We start from the raw sequence: 15,576 nt of genomic DNA on the forward strand, positions 1-15,576 counted from the left end.
TGACCATATAAGTTATCTTACTATATTCTGCTATTAGCTAGTGGGCCTCTCTTTGCTAAAAACCTAGCTCATTCTTACGTTTGTCTTTTCCTCTTACCTCACCGTTATTATTTGTTGGGGGCTTGTATCCAACTTTTTGGGGTCTTTTCTCTGGAGGCAAGAAAGGTCTTTCTTTTCCCTTCTAGGGTTAGTTAGTTCTCCGGCTGGCGCGAGACGTCTAGAATCAACGTAGGCACGTTCCCCGGCTGCTGTTATTTGTGGTGCTAGGATTAGATATATGGTCAGCCCAGTTACCACTGCCCTATGAGCTGGTTTTTGTGTTTGCAGACTTAGTAACTGTTTCCGAGACCCTCTGCCATTGGGGTCATAACACTTAAGCACCCGCATGGCAGCACAGGAAAACAAACTTGCTGGCAAGTCCCAGTATGGACGGGCTTTTCAGGACATAAGCACGCAAATGGCTGCACAAGCGACTTTACCATCTCGGCAACCGCCACCAGCTAGCCCACCTAAGTTGCCCCCATTCAGATTTAATGGTGATCGCGACAAATTTTGTGGCTTTGTGAATCAATGTATGCTATATTTTGATGTGCATGCTGACCGTTTTCCTAATGATAGATCCAAAGTATTATGTGTAATAATGCTGCTGACCGCACGAACGCTCGCCTGGGCGAATCCGATGATTGAGTCTCGTGACCCGCGGTTAAATAATTTGGATGATTATTTGGCCGCTATTGCATTAATGTTTGATGACTCTAATCGCCGTGCAACCGCTGAATCTACTTTATTGTCTTTATGCCAGGCTAAACGTTCTGTTATTGAGTATGCTACTGAATTCAGGAGATTAGCGGTAGATACTAATTGGGACAGTTATGCACAATTACCTATTTTTAAAAGGGGTCTGTCTAGCATTGTAAAGGATGAATTAGCTCACTCTGAATCACCACAAGAGCTAGAGACATTTATACAGCATTGTGTGCGCATTGACATTCGCCTTACTGAGCGTAGGCAGGAGAAGTTTGCTGCATATAACCGTATTTCTAACTTTTCCCTTCCTTCCAAAGAGCCTGCAGGTAAAACATCTCGAGAGGTAGAGGAGGTGCCCATGCAAATTGATTCTGCTCAGAGGCGTGAGAGTAATGAGCGCCGGGAGCATTGCCTTCGAGAAAGTCTATGTTTCTACTGTGGCCAGTCTGACCACTTTCTAATCAACTGTCCCAAGTGTCCCAAGCGGCCTAACAAGGTGCTAGCAGCAGTAGGGGAGTATGACAACTATGATGATGAATCTGACATCTCTGAATGTAGCCTGCCTTTAAACGCTGTATTCCATTCACTTTCTATGACTTCACCAGCCAAGGAGCTAAATGAAAAGAACTCTCACTGTTCTCTCCCAATTAAGATCCTGTGTACAGGACAGTGGATTTCCAGTGCAGCTATGATTGACTCTTGTGCAGGTGGCAATTTTATGGATATCGCATTTGCCAAGGAACATGGTATTGAAATTCAGCAAAGAGCCTCTCCAATTACCATGGAAAGAGTGGATGGGTCACCTTTAATCTCCGGGCCTGTGGATCAGGAGACCGCACCCCTTGAGATTTTGTTGGAGCCTAATCATCAAGAGCAACTCTCTTTCTTGTTAATATCTTCTCCTCATTTTCCTGTGATTTTAGGCATCCCTTGGCTGCGTTCTCAGAATCCAACTATCAACTGGGAGACCAAGGAGATTATCTTTCCAACAAGGAGAAACTCAGCATTAACTGAAGCTGTCCCCGAGTCCACAGCTACGGAACCACCGGTACAGGTATTTACTTTACCTTCAGCATATAAAGAGTTCTCTGACATCTGTGACAAGAAGAATGCAGATCAGCTTCCTCCACACAGGCATTATGACGGTCCCATTGAGTTGCTTCCTGGGGCAGCTATTTGGCTTTTGGCAACGTATATCCTTTGGCGGCACCTGAGCTTCAAGCCTTAAAGGAGTATATTGATGAAAATCTGGCCAAAGGCTTCATACGTCCTTCTTCTTCACCAGCAGGGGCACCTATATTTTTTGTAAAGAAGAAGGATGGGTCCCTGAGACCCTGTGTGGACTATCGAGAGCTCAATAAGTAACCATACGGAATTGTTACACTTTGCCTCTGATTCCCGAATTACTGGAAAGAGTCCGCCATGCTAAGGTGTTCTCTAAACTGGATCTTCGTGGGGCTTATAATTTGGTGCGTATTCGTCCAGGGGATGAGTGGAAGACAGCATTCCGATGCCGGTATGGACACTTTGAATATCTCGTGATGCCCTTCGGGCTTTGTAATGCCCCTGCAACGTTTCAACACCTTGATAATGACATTTTCAGAGATTTGGTGGACCAGTTTGTGGTGATCTATTTGGATGATATTGTAATCTTTTCTGACTCTCTACAGGAACATGAAGAACATGTCAAAGCTGTTTTAAGATGTCTGAAAGAGAACCATCTGTATATCAAGCCGGAGAAATGCGAGTTCCATCGTTCTGAGATAGATACAGTTCTTAGGTTATATCATCTCTCCCCAGGGGCTGAACATGGAATCTGGTAAGATTCAGGCTATCCTTGACTGGCCGGTACCCAAGAACGTTAAGGAGGTGCAACATTTTATTGGTTTTGCAAATTTCTACAGATGTTTTATTCGAAATTTTCCTGATATTGTCCATCCCATTACTTCCTTGACAAAGAAGGAAAAGCCCTTTAAGTGGTCATCACAGGCTCATGAAGCTTTTGATCGGCTTAAGATCTGTTTCACCTCAGCACCGCTGTTGATACACCCAGATCCAACACTTTCTTTCATTGTGGAGGTGGACGCTTCTGATAATGCCTTGGGGCTATTCTCTCCCAAAGAACTAGAGAGAAGGGTCTGCTACATCCTCGTGCTTTCTTTTCCCGTAGACTAACCTCAGCAGAGAAGAATTACGATGTGGGAGACAAGGAATTGCTGGCTATTATTGCGGCTTTCAAGGAATGGAGGCATCTTCTGCAAGGAGCTGCACAACAGATCGTAGTGCTTACTGACCATTGCAATTTAGAGTTCCTCAGATCTGCTAGATGTCTTTCTCCTCGTCAGGCTCGTTGGAATTTATTTTTAAATCAATTTAATTTTGTTATCTTGTACCGTCCAGATTCTCGTAATGGGAAGGCTGATGCTTTATCCCGTATCCATGCTGCGGATTCCGTACCTGGAGCCCCATCCAAGACCATTCTATCTGATGCCAATTTCATCGGAGTTATCCACGATCAGGACTTGTGGAAGAAGTGCAGGGAGGCTTATGACGGTGATGTATTTCTGGCCAACCCACCTGTTGATATTAATCTTGTCTTTAAGGGTGGCATGTGGTTCAGAGATCGATGTATCTACGTCCCTGAGGCCGGCCGTCTGCAGATCCTCAAGTTGGTACATGACTCCAAGTTGGCTGGTCACAGGGGGTACAGAAGACACAAGAGTTCCTAAGCTGATTTTTCTGGTGGCCAACTTGCCAGAAGGATACTAAGGACTATGTTCTCTCTTGCGAGGTATGTGCTTGTTATAAGACTCCTAATGTGGCACCTGCGGGTCTGCAGCAACCATTACCTGTTCCGTCCCGACCTTGGGGGTCTATATCAATGGACTTTATTGTGGAGCTGCCTACATCGGGGGGCATGAATACGATCATGGTAGTAGTTGATCGCCTGACTAAAGCCGCTCATTTTGTTCCATGCACCGGCCTCCCCTCAGCTAAGGATACAGTGAACTTGGTTATTCAGAATGTCTTCCGGCTGCATGGGGTCCCGGATGAGATCATCTCTGACCGTGGCGTACAGTTCACTTCAAGATTCTGGAAGGGGTTTTGCTCTGCACTCAATATTAATGTCTGTCTCTCTTCCGCTTACCATCCCCAGACAAATGGTCAGACTGAAAAAATACTGGCCAGTTTTATTAACTGAGCCGACCCTGAAGCAACAACTGACCCCAGTACCCCTTATGACAGCTAGGAGAGGTCGGAATTTAAGGGATATTCTTGTGTCGAGCCACTACATCTCTAAACCCACTCCTCTGTTTGGTAACAGAGGTAGGAGAAAGGGTTTCTTTCCATGTGGTAGGTGTTTAGCGTGCAAGAATCATACAAGGTCCACGTCCTTCACCTCATCAAGCGGCCTTAAGACATTTGAAATCAGAGAATACATCACGTGCACGACGACGCATGTCGTATATTACGCCATGTGTAGTTGTGGCCTGATATATATTGGACTGACATCACGTGAATTGCGAGTTAGAACTCGTGAACACGTGAGAGATATTGAGGCCGCCCGTGAGGTGGACGACGTGGATTCCTTGAAAACAATCCCCAGACACTTCAAATTAAAACATAAATGCAATTCTAAAGAATTGAAGGTCTGGGGAATCGATTGTGTACATATGGGGAGTAGAGGGGGGGATGCTGTAAGGATCCTCATGCAAAAGGAATGCAGATGGACAGTTAATCTAAATACAATGGTTCCTTTTGGACTTAATGAGCAACTAAATTTCTCACCATTCCTGTAATAATGGGTCGTCTCTGGATCTTGTAATTCACAGTACTATTATGTTTTTATCCTGGTTTTAACTTGTCTTTTTGTTGTTTTTTCCTTTTATTCACCTAGTGCTATAATAATTTAAGAAATATTGTTACTCATATACTCTTCGGAAGAAAAAGAAGAATTTCAGGTGTTCAGGATGTGGATATGGGAGATTTGGGCTGTCTTTTCTCTTCTCTCCCCCGCATCTATGGATGGAGTCATAAATCTGCACGTCGTCACTTTATTATGTTCACTTACACTATTTGTATTTGTATCATAAGTTTGTATAAATTCATATTGGGGGGTGTTATGATCTTATGACTCATTATGATGGCCAGAATTTTTGATCACTGTTTTATTATGTATTTTAGGCTATTTATATTATATAACAATGTTGTATATGTTATTTATAATAATTATAATAATGTTATCACCATACATTTTTCCCACTCTTCACTCTTCTTTTTCTTTTTTCCTTTTCTTTTTCTTTTACCTCTTTTAATTCTATTGAATTGCAGTACGAAGCTTTTAGGTATTTAATCCCTTCTATATAGGTAAAATGGTACTGCAGAACGGGTTTTGATACTTTATTATTTAGTTTATGGTTGTTATGGGAGAGCACCGTATCACTATTTCTATATGATTTGTAGACACATCTGGGTACCTGAATGATGATGCGCTGCGGTGGTAATATCAGGCACTGCAGAAAGATGTTTGCCACTAATGCGCATGTCCCTGACACGGGTAATGGCCGCGGCATCATTTCCGGCGCCTACTAATGACGTGTGCGGGTCAGTGACGTCATCCGGGATTTCCCGGTGACCCGCACCGCCATACTGGCGCATGTGATGATGCGGCATTAGGCGCCCGCAATTGTCAGTAACATGCGCTGTTGTCTAGTGGCGGGGAAGAGTATAAAAACAGGATATCTGAAGATCAAGACACCGTGCTAGCCTCCAGACGAAGCGGTGGGCGAAACGCGCGTAGGGGCGTGTGTTTGCATCATGGAGAGGGAGAAGGGTAAGAAATTTGAGACTTAGTGCTCCTCCTGCATTCGGGAGATTTGGTCACTGGACTGTTATTTTGGCTTATGATTAGTACTAGTGCAGTGGTGGTTCACTTATGTGAAAGGTAGTGTCATATGGACTAAAATTAGTTCTGACCCAGCTTTGGTATTCATGTGACTCTATTCCCTTATTGTCTTTCCCTCTCCAGGCTGTGACACGTAGCGTGTTCTTTTGGTGCACCTGCACCCAATATTCTAAACACTCTGTAGCGGACTATTTTCTTTATATGTGTTATGGATTTGTAGTCTTTGTTTGTGTATTTTATTGAATAAACTTACTTTTTTGATTAAAATACATTTGTTATGAGGTTGTTTATACTTCAACTCTTTGTGGTTGATATCTGGTTAGGAAGTATCTCAGGGCATTGTTTCCAATAGGATCTTGGTTGATCCTGCTAGGATATATGTATGATTATGGTTTCTGGACCTGGGTCATTGTTTAAGATTCTGGAAGGGGTTTTGCTCTGCACTCAATATTAATGTCTGTCTCTCTTCCGCTTACCATCCCCAGACAAATGGTCAGACTGAGCATACCAACCAGACGTTGGAACAATATCTAAGATGCTATGTTAGCCATCTCCAAGATGATTGGTTGGAATTACTGCCGTTAGCCAAATTTTCATACAATAATTCTCAGAGCGCCTCCACTAAGTTCACTCCTTTCTTTGCCAATCTGGGTTATCATCCATGTATCTTGTTTTTCAGCAACAATTAAGGCCCCGTCTCACATAGCGAGATCGCTAGCGAGATCGCTGCTGAGTCACAAGTTTTGTGACGCAACAGCGACCTCCATAGCGATCTCGCTATGTGTGACACGTACCAGCGATCAGGCCCCTGCTGCGAGATCGCTGGTCGTGTCGGAATGGCCTGGACCTTTTTTTGGTCGTTGAGGCCCCGCTGACATTGCTGAATCGGTGTGTGTGACACCGATCCAGCGATGTCTTCACTGGTAACCAGGGTAAACATCGGGTTACTAAGCGCAGGGCCGCGCTTAGTAACCCGATGTTTACCCTGGTTACCAGCGTAAATGTAAAAAAAACCAAACAGTACATACTCGCCTTCTGATGTCCGTCAGGTCCCTTGCCGTCTGCTTCCTGCTCTCACTGACTGCCGGCCGTACAGTGAGAAGTGAGAGCACAGCAGTGACGTCACCGCTGCGCTCTGCTCTCACAGTACGGCCGGATCTCAGTCAGAGCAGGAAGCAGACGGCAAGGGACCTGGACACCGAAAGGCGAGTATGTACTGTTTGTTTTTTTTGGTAACCAGGGTAAACATCGGGTTACTAAGCGCGGCCCTGCGCTTAGTAACCCGATGTTTACCCTGGTTACCCGGGTGCTGCAGGGGGACTTCAGCATCGTTGAAGACAGTTTCAACGATGCCGAAGTCGTTCCCCTGATCGTTGGTCGCTGGGGAGAGCGGTCTGTGTGACAGCTCCCCAGCGACCACACAGCGACTTACCAACGATCACGGCCAGGTCGTATCGCTGGTCGTGATCGTTGGTAAATCGCTTAGTGAGACGGGGCCTTTAGACTGAGCAATCTGCTCAAGACTTCACTGACCACTATTTATGTAAACCAATCCAGCATAGTCAACTAATTATTAAAACTTAGCTTTTACTCACTTACAGTTAAAATTTCATTGGTACCAGACAACAAACATATATATAAAGTGCTCAAAAATACCAGTGCATATAAAAAAGTTTGGTCTCACCCAGTTACTGAGTCCTCTTTCCTGGGAACAAGCTTCCGCTTTTGAGACCCAACTGAGAGCCTTTCAGGGGGAGAATACTGGGGTCTGACTTCCCTGTCGTGCCTGCTGTAGGAGACTCCCGCCCTGACAAGGGCAGTACCCAAGTGTGGAACTACCTTCAAATACCCATGGTACATATGGCCTCCCTGGGTGTTGTGTATATCGCTTCCCAACGCGTTTCCCCCCCTGTTCAGGGGGTTCATCAGGGGAAGTAGCTCAAATTATTATGCGTCTCCTGCAGTGGCAAGTGAGCCCCTTCTCTGTACTGTGTGTCTCTGAGGGTATACAATCTCTTTTTGAGCACTTTATATATATGTTTGTTGTTTGGTACCAATGAAATTTTAACTGTAAGTGAGTAAAAGCTAAGTTTTAATAATTAGTTGACTATGCTGGATTGGCATCCATGTATCTTACCTAGGTCTCCGATTAATTCTCCGGTTCCAGCGGTTGAGCAAAGGCTGACTGAGATGAGGCAAAATCTGGAGGTTCTGAAGGAATCCCTGACCACGGCTCAAGAACGTTATAAGAGATCAGCTGATAGATTCCGTAAACCTGCACCCATGTTCAAGGTAGGAGATTCTGTGTGGTTATCAACTAAGAATCTGAAGTTAAACGTTCCTTCACAAAAACTTGGACAGAAATTAATTGGCCCTTTCAAGATCAACGGTATTGTGAGCTCTGTGGCCTGCCGTCTGAAGCTGCCTAGGACTATGAAAGTACACCCAGTTTTTCATGTATCTTTACTGAAGCCTGTATCTCCTAATACCTTCCAGGGACGTGTTGTGCCACCTCCGCAGCCTGTGATGATTGATGGGCAAGAACAATTTGTGGTGGAGGAAATTATTGATTCCAGGATTCGCAGGAATCGGCTCCAATTTCTTATAAGATGGCAGGGATATCCCCCTGAGGAAGACTCTTGGGAACCTGTGGAAAACATCAATGCCCAACAGAAGATCTCTCGTTTTCATCAAAGATTCCCTGAGAAACCAGGTCCAGGATCGTCCTGAGGCCGCTTCTAAGGAGGGAGTAATGTCAGGACTCTGAACAATTTGATTACCTTTTGTGCATTACTCCCTGTGAGGACTCTGAACATTTTTTATCACCTTTTGTGCATTACTGCCCTTTTCCAAGATGGCGTCTTTGGTCTCATGTGCACTGTGTCTTCCTGCTATAAAACTCCACCCCAGTCTTCAGTCTGTGCTAGAGTATTCTGCCTTGCATCCAGCTTCTGACAACTCCCTGGCTTTACACCTGCACCTGCTCCTGTGAACCTGTGTGGAGATCCTGCTACTCAGCTCTGAGTTTCTGCTGCATACATCGGTTTCCAGTAATCCTCCATCTGGCTGCTTGTGTTTGTTTCCATCTGCATTTGCTGTACATGTAAGCTGTTGCTGCTCTGCTTAAACCTGAGACTTTTACCCAGGCCTCCCTGGTTGTGCTAAGATATTATTTGAACTGCCTTATAAGCATATCTATCTGTGTTTGGACTACCATGGATTTATTCGTGTCAAGTATCCTCAAGAATAATTGTGCTTCATAGACTTTCTGCGTGATTGCAGTTTCCTATAGACTGTTAAGCTGCGTATAATATTTACACCAAGTGTTGTGGACATGAGTTTCTCTCTGCACCTGTTTGAATCACTGTGTGATAATATAGACTTTACCACTTATAAAACTGTGTCCTGTAGTTGTTTTGTTCCATGCAAAGAGTCTCCTGAGTTATCCCTTATAATCATTACAGCCACATGCAAAACTCGCCACATGCAAAACAAGGTTCACGCAAAACTCACTTCATGGAAAACTCGCCACACGCAAAACTTTCACACGCGGAAAAATTGCCACATGCACAAAAGTTGCAACACATGCAAAAGTTGCCTCACACAAAACTTGCAAATACTCAAAATGCACCACACATAAAACTCGCCACGCGCTAAACTCGCCATGCGCAAAACCAGCTGCACACAACTTGCTACATTAACCTGTCACATGCAACTCGATACACAAAATGTTGCTACACGCATGTCGCCACACAAAACTGTTCTCACAAAAGTCGCTACATGCATGTTGCCACAAGCAACTCAACACACACAACTTGACACATGAAACTCGCCCTAAAACACACACAAGTATGGTATTATCCTTCAAAAATAAAAATCTGATTAATAAGCAGACAAACTGCAAGAGCAACAAATGTACCATATAGGAAATACGGCAGCTGTCAGTCATATGACCTGTCTATTATGTGTATGTGTGAGCTAATATATACTGCCAGGGGGGAGGGCTTCCTGTTGGCTGGAATTTATCAGGCTGCCAATAGCAACCAATCACAGCTCAGCTTCTATTTTGCTACAGTTAATTAATCTGAGCTCTGATTGGTTAATGTAGGCAACAAAGGACATTCTTAGTATAACAAAGCTTGTACTATATAAAAGAGGAGATGACACACAGGTATATACTATATACAGGGGAGATGACACACAGGTATATACTATATACAGGGGAGATGACAAACAGGTATATACTATATACAGGGCAGATGACATACAAGTATATACAGTACTATATACAGGAGGAGATAACATACAGGTATATACTATATACAGGGGAGATGATAGGTATATACAATATACAGGGGAGATGACATACAGGTATATACTATATACAGGGGAGATGACATACAAGTATATACTATATACAGGAGGAGATGACATACAGGTATATACTATATACATGGGGGATGACACACAGGTATATACAATATACAGGGGAGATGACATACAGGTATATACTATATACAGGGGAGATGACATACAGGTATATACTATATACAGGATGAGATGACATACAGGTATATACTATACACAGGGGAGATGACATACATGTATATACTATATACAGGGGAGATTACATACATGTATATACTATATACAGGAGGAGATGACATATAGAAATATACTATATACAGGGGGATGACATACAGGTATATACAATATACAGGGGAGATGACATACAGGTATATACTATATACAGGGGAGATGACATACAGATATATATTCTATATACAGGAGGAGATGACATACAGGTATATACAATATACAGGGGAGATGACATACAGGTATATACAATATACAGGGGAGATGACATACAGATATATATATACTATATACAGGAGGAGATGACATACAGGTATATACTGTATACAGGAGGAGATGACATACAAGTATATACTATATACAGGAGGAGATGACATACAGTTATATACTTTACACAGGAGGAGATGATATACAGGTATATACTAGACACAGGAGGAGATGACATACAGGTATATACTATATACAGGGGAGATGACATACAGGTATATACTATATTCAGGGCAGATGACATACAAGTATATACTATATACAGGGGAGATGACATATATGTATATACTGAGGGGAAAATGAGATATGTGAGGGGAACATGAGAGGAGTGAGGTGTAAATAAAAATGTGTGAGTGCAAAATGAGAGGAGTGAGGAGAAAATAGTGGAGTGATAGAAAAATGACAGGTATGAGGTCAAAATTACAGGTGTTAGGGGGGAAATGAGAGGTGTGAGGGGGAAAATGAGAGGAGTAAGGGGGAAATTGAGAGATGTGAGGGGGAAAATGAGAGGCGTGATGGGAAAATGAGAGAAGTGAGGTGTTTTAACTAACCACAGTTAGTTACTATGCCCACACAACGCTGGTCTCTCCAGCTAGTACTAAATATTTATATACCACTAGCTGTACTACCCTTTGCTGTTAGCAAAATAGAATGTGTTAAAAAAATTTATTCTGCACACAAAAACCACAAAACAAATAGATATAAATGTAATTATTAAAAGGCAAAAACTAAGCTAATACAAGCATTTCACAACATATATTTCAACACCAGAGATATTCCACACAGATTTAACTAAATTGGCCAAGTAATGTGAAGCCGCTGCAGCCGGGTAATATAAATGGAGGAGACAGTGTGTGCATGACAGGCCCCTTGAGAAAGGAGTCCGAAACGCGCATCGGGGCGGACGCGCTGCTGCGGGTACTAGTGGCAAATCCACCACGGTCAGTCTAAGGTCTAAGGTAATTATTGGAACACTTGTAAGTAAATATAGTTCCTTAGTAAATAGTATTCTCTGTTGTGGTAGGATTTAGCCGGGGGTTAGTGCAATACACACAAGTGCTAATTTTGGAGCAACTATGTGAGGATTCGTTTCCTGGCCAGCTATAAGATATGATGCAATTATGTGACTAATGGCCAGGGGAACTTTTTCTCTGGTATTTATAAATTATAAATTGTTTATTATTAGCTACCCCCTGTGATGGATAAAGATATATGTACATACTAGGTGTCACCCGCAGGTGTGCATTCAATATGGGTGATTGTGATGAGTGGGAGGTTTTGTCTCTCTTTGTTTACACTTTGGCAATATGTTTTTAAAGGGTGGTTTTCAATAAATATTGTTATTTTATTATTTAATTATGGCCTTATGATCATCTTTTCTTATTGTATCTATCAAGTAATGTAAAGTAATCTACTACTTATTCGAGAGCCTTTTGATAAACGACATTCTTAGCTTTTCCTTCAGGTGCAAAGACGAACAGATTTTTGGCTGTTCCAACTCTTGAACAGGCCACATAAAGTTGACCATAAGAAAAGCATGGAGATTGTAAATCAATTCCAACTACTTTCAAGGACTGTCCCTGAGCCTTGTTGATGAATATAGCAAATGCCAGTCGAACAGGAAACTGGAGGCGTTTAAAATCAAAAGGCAAATCAGATGGAATGAGAGGAATTGTTGGAATGAAAACATCTGTGGCACATCCCGTCAAAATGGGTGCCTCAATTACATGTGGAAACAGGTTCTTGATCAAGAGTCTTGTTCCATTACACAGCTTTGGTGGATCCAAATTTCTCAATAGCAGAATAGGTGCTCCATGTTTTAGAAAGAGGTTGTGAGGAGAAAGTCCTTGTGGCTCCAAGGAATTGAGGAACTCAGTTGGATAAAATAATGCTTCAGCAGGGTCTATTACTGTATCCACTGACTTGTAGGTTGTGCATACATCTGGAAGGAGATTTAGAATTTGAAGATTGATCTTGTTGACGCTGTAATTTTTGGGAGCTAGAATAGCCCTTTCACACAGCCAACCAGAATTTTTCAAGTGGAGTTGAATGTTTGGAAAAACCTTTGCTTTCAACTTCTCAATGGAAGTCACAATGCAACAAAAGTTGCTTGGGAAGATGATCTGTCCAGTGGTTGAGTTTACTGGTGCCTTGCCATCTCCAATAGTCAACAGCTGGCTCGAAAACAGTCCAGCAGAAACATCGCCTGTCATGTAGACCCTCATGTTTGTGTTCAGTGACATTTTCTTTACTTTTCTCCAAAGGTGCGATGCTTTGAGACAGGCATTGAGTTTGTCTGCAGGAGTTGATCTTGGAATAACAGGTAGTGTTTGGCGGAAGTCACCTGCCAAAACAACAACTACTCCACCCATGATATATTTGTTGCTACGCAGGTCTTGCAGCAGTCTGTCCACTGCTTCCAGAGCCCTTTTGTGTGACATGGTGCATTCATCCCAAATGATGGCACTGCATTTTTGAAGCAATTTGGCCATTCCTGATCCCTTGGCAATATTACACATGGGGCTTTCACTATGAGACAGGTTAAGTGGTAGTTTGAATGTCGAATGTGCTGTCCTGCCACCTTTTAAAAGCATAGCTGCAATTCCAGAAGATGCCACTGCAAGTGCAATCTTTTTTTGTTGTCGAAAATTTGCCAGGAGCAAGTTGATTACAAATGTCTTTCCTGATCCATCTGGAGCATCAAGGAAGACAATCCCACCTTTGTTGGTTTCACTGAAACCTAAAAATGTAGTTATAGGCGTCCCTTTGATCTGGTACCAATATTGGCTCGTTCTGAGACACAAATGCTGTCAGTTCATCAATATTGTAGTTTGTTTCTATGAAAATCTCCCCACACATTTGGATGCCTTCAGGATTTCTTATTGGAGCAGGCAAACCAAGCAACTGTATGGCTTTTCCTGACATTGCTATGCACTGATCTTCAAGGAGCATTAAAGTTTCATTGAACATTTCCTCAGTGAAGTTGATGAGTTGTGTTATGGACCTGGTGGTTAGGAGCACCCGGAATGACCTGATGAGTAAACTAGTAATCGGAACAAGCTCTGGGAAAGTGGGAACTCAGCTGACCGCAAACCCTACTCCTATCACACACACACTAGAAATAGCCGTGGAGCGTACCTAACTCTCCCTAGACGCCTCTTCACAGCCGAAGAGCTAACTACCCCTAAAGATAGAAATAGAAGCCTAACCTTGCCTCAGAGAAATTCCCCAAAGGTAAAGGCAACCCCCCACATATATTGACTGTGAATTAAGAGGAAAGTCACAAACACAGGAATGAAACAGGTTTTAGCAGAGGAGGCCAGACTTCACTAAATAGTCAGAGGATAGAAAAGGGAACTATGCGGTCAGCACAAAAGACTACAAAAAACCACGCAGAGTAAGCAAAAAGACTCCCCACACCGACTCACGGTGTGGAGGTGCCACTCTGCACCCCAGAGCTTCCAGCTAGCAAGGGAATATCATGATAGCAAGCTGGACTAGAAATTGGCAGTACTAAGAAATATATTCAGGAAGCAGTAACAACAAATGAACTAGCAAAGACTTAGCTTCTGCTGGAGGAGACAGATCCTCAGAGAAGTCCAAGAGAGATCTGAACCAATACTTGAACATTGACAGCTGGCATGAAGTAACGATCTGAGTGGAGTTAAATAGGGAAGCCAACATAGCAATAAACGAGAGCAGCTGACAAAGCCAACCTCAGTGACCAGCAGTTCCGCTCAAAGCCACCAGAGGGAGTCCAAGAGCAGAACTAACCAAAGTACCATTCATGACCACAGGAGGGAGTCCGAGAACGGAATTCACAACAGTACCCCCCCTTGAGGAGGGGTCACCAAACCCTCACCAGGGCCCCCAGGCCGATCAGGACGAGCCAAATGAAAGGCACGAACTAAATCGGCAGCGTGGACATCGGAGGCAACAACCCAGGAATTATCCTCCTGACCATAGCCCTTCCACTTAACCAGGTACTGAAGCTTCCGTCTCGAAATACGAGAATCCAAAATTTTTTCCACCACATACTCCAACTCCAGAAAAAACTTTTTACTGGTAATCCAAAAATTAGTATTAAACAAGAAACTAAACCAAAAACTAATTTGTAATTAACTTTATTTCAAATATAGGAATAACAAACCAACACAACCCCTAAAAAACCTTTCTGTATAAGAATAGGTTAAAAACTGGCCTATTTGTTCATGGGCAAAAAACAGGAGGGTAGGGGATACCCGACTATACTCTGATTTCTACGCGTCCCTAGGGTACTCCCTGCCTGTCTGCGGAGGTTGGCACCCTCTTGGACGCAATGTGGTGCCCCCGCTCCTCGGCGACTGTCCCTGGATGCCCTGCGGGTCCCTAGTAATTGGATGTTAAGGACACACCACAATTGCCCACACCTAGGGCAGACCTATATATGAACAAATAGAAATGCCAAATGATAATCCACTATAGTGCCTCAACAATAAGGATAGACCAGGTGCCTCAAAAAAACTTGATGAGACCACCTGTGGCACCCCTGCCCGTGTGCTCTAAACCTCCTTCACTGGCTATTAGGCCCTTACACCTCCCTACCCGGACTGCCCTGCCTGACAGCGGAGGTTGGCACCCTCTTGAGTGCAAAATGGCGCCCCCGCTCCTCGGCGGCTGTCCCTTATAGCCCTAGGCAATCCCCTACACCAAAGGAGGATTCTGTAAGGAAGTGCCTATGGAACTGTACTAGTGGGCTACCGTGGAGATGTGAATGTGTAGTAACTTCAGCAAAAAATTACACAGATGGACTGGCCACAGTATCTATATATCATACATTAGCTCTATTTATGGCTTATCACACAAGATGACCAAGGAGATCTAATAATCTCCATTTTATAAGGGCGCACACAAAAAATAAAAAAATTTTTAACACTGATACGACTTATTTTCACCGATATGAATATTTGCAGAGTGCACACATAGTGAAAGACCAAAAAATACAAATAAAAAACCTGATACACTTATCTGTGTTCAGGTCTCGCCTCTACGCGTTTCCCCCCCATGATGTGGTTGCTCAG

This window comes from Ranitomeya variabilis, chromosome 2 (genome assembly GCF_051348905.1).
Source record: "Ranitomeya variabilis isolate aRanVar5 chromosome 2, aRanVar5.hap1, whole genome shotgun sequence".
Taxonomy (NCBI): Eukaryota; Metazoa; Chordata; class Amphibia; order Anura; family Dendrobatidae; genus Ranitomeya; species Ranitomeya variabilis.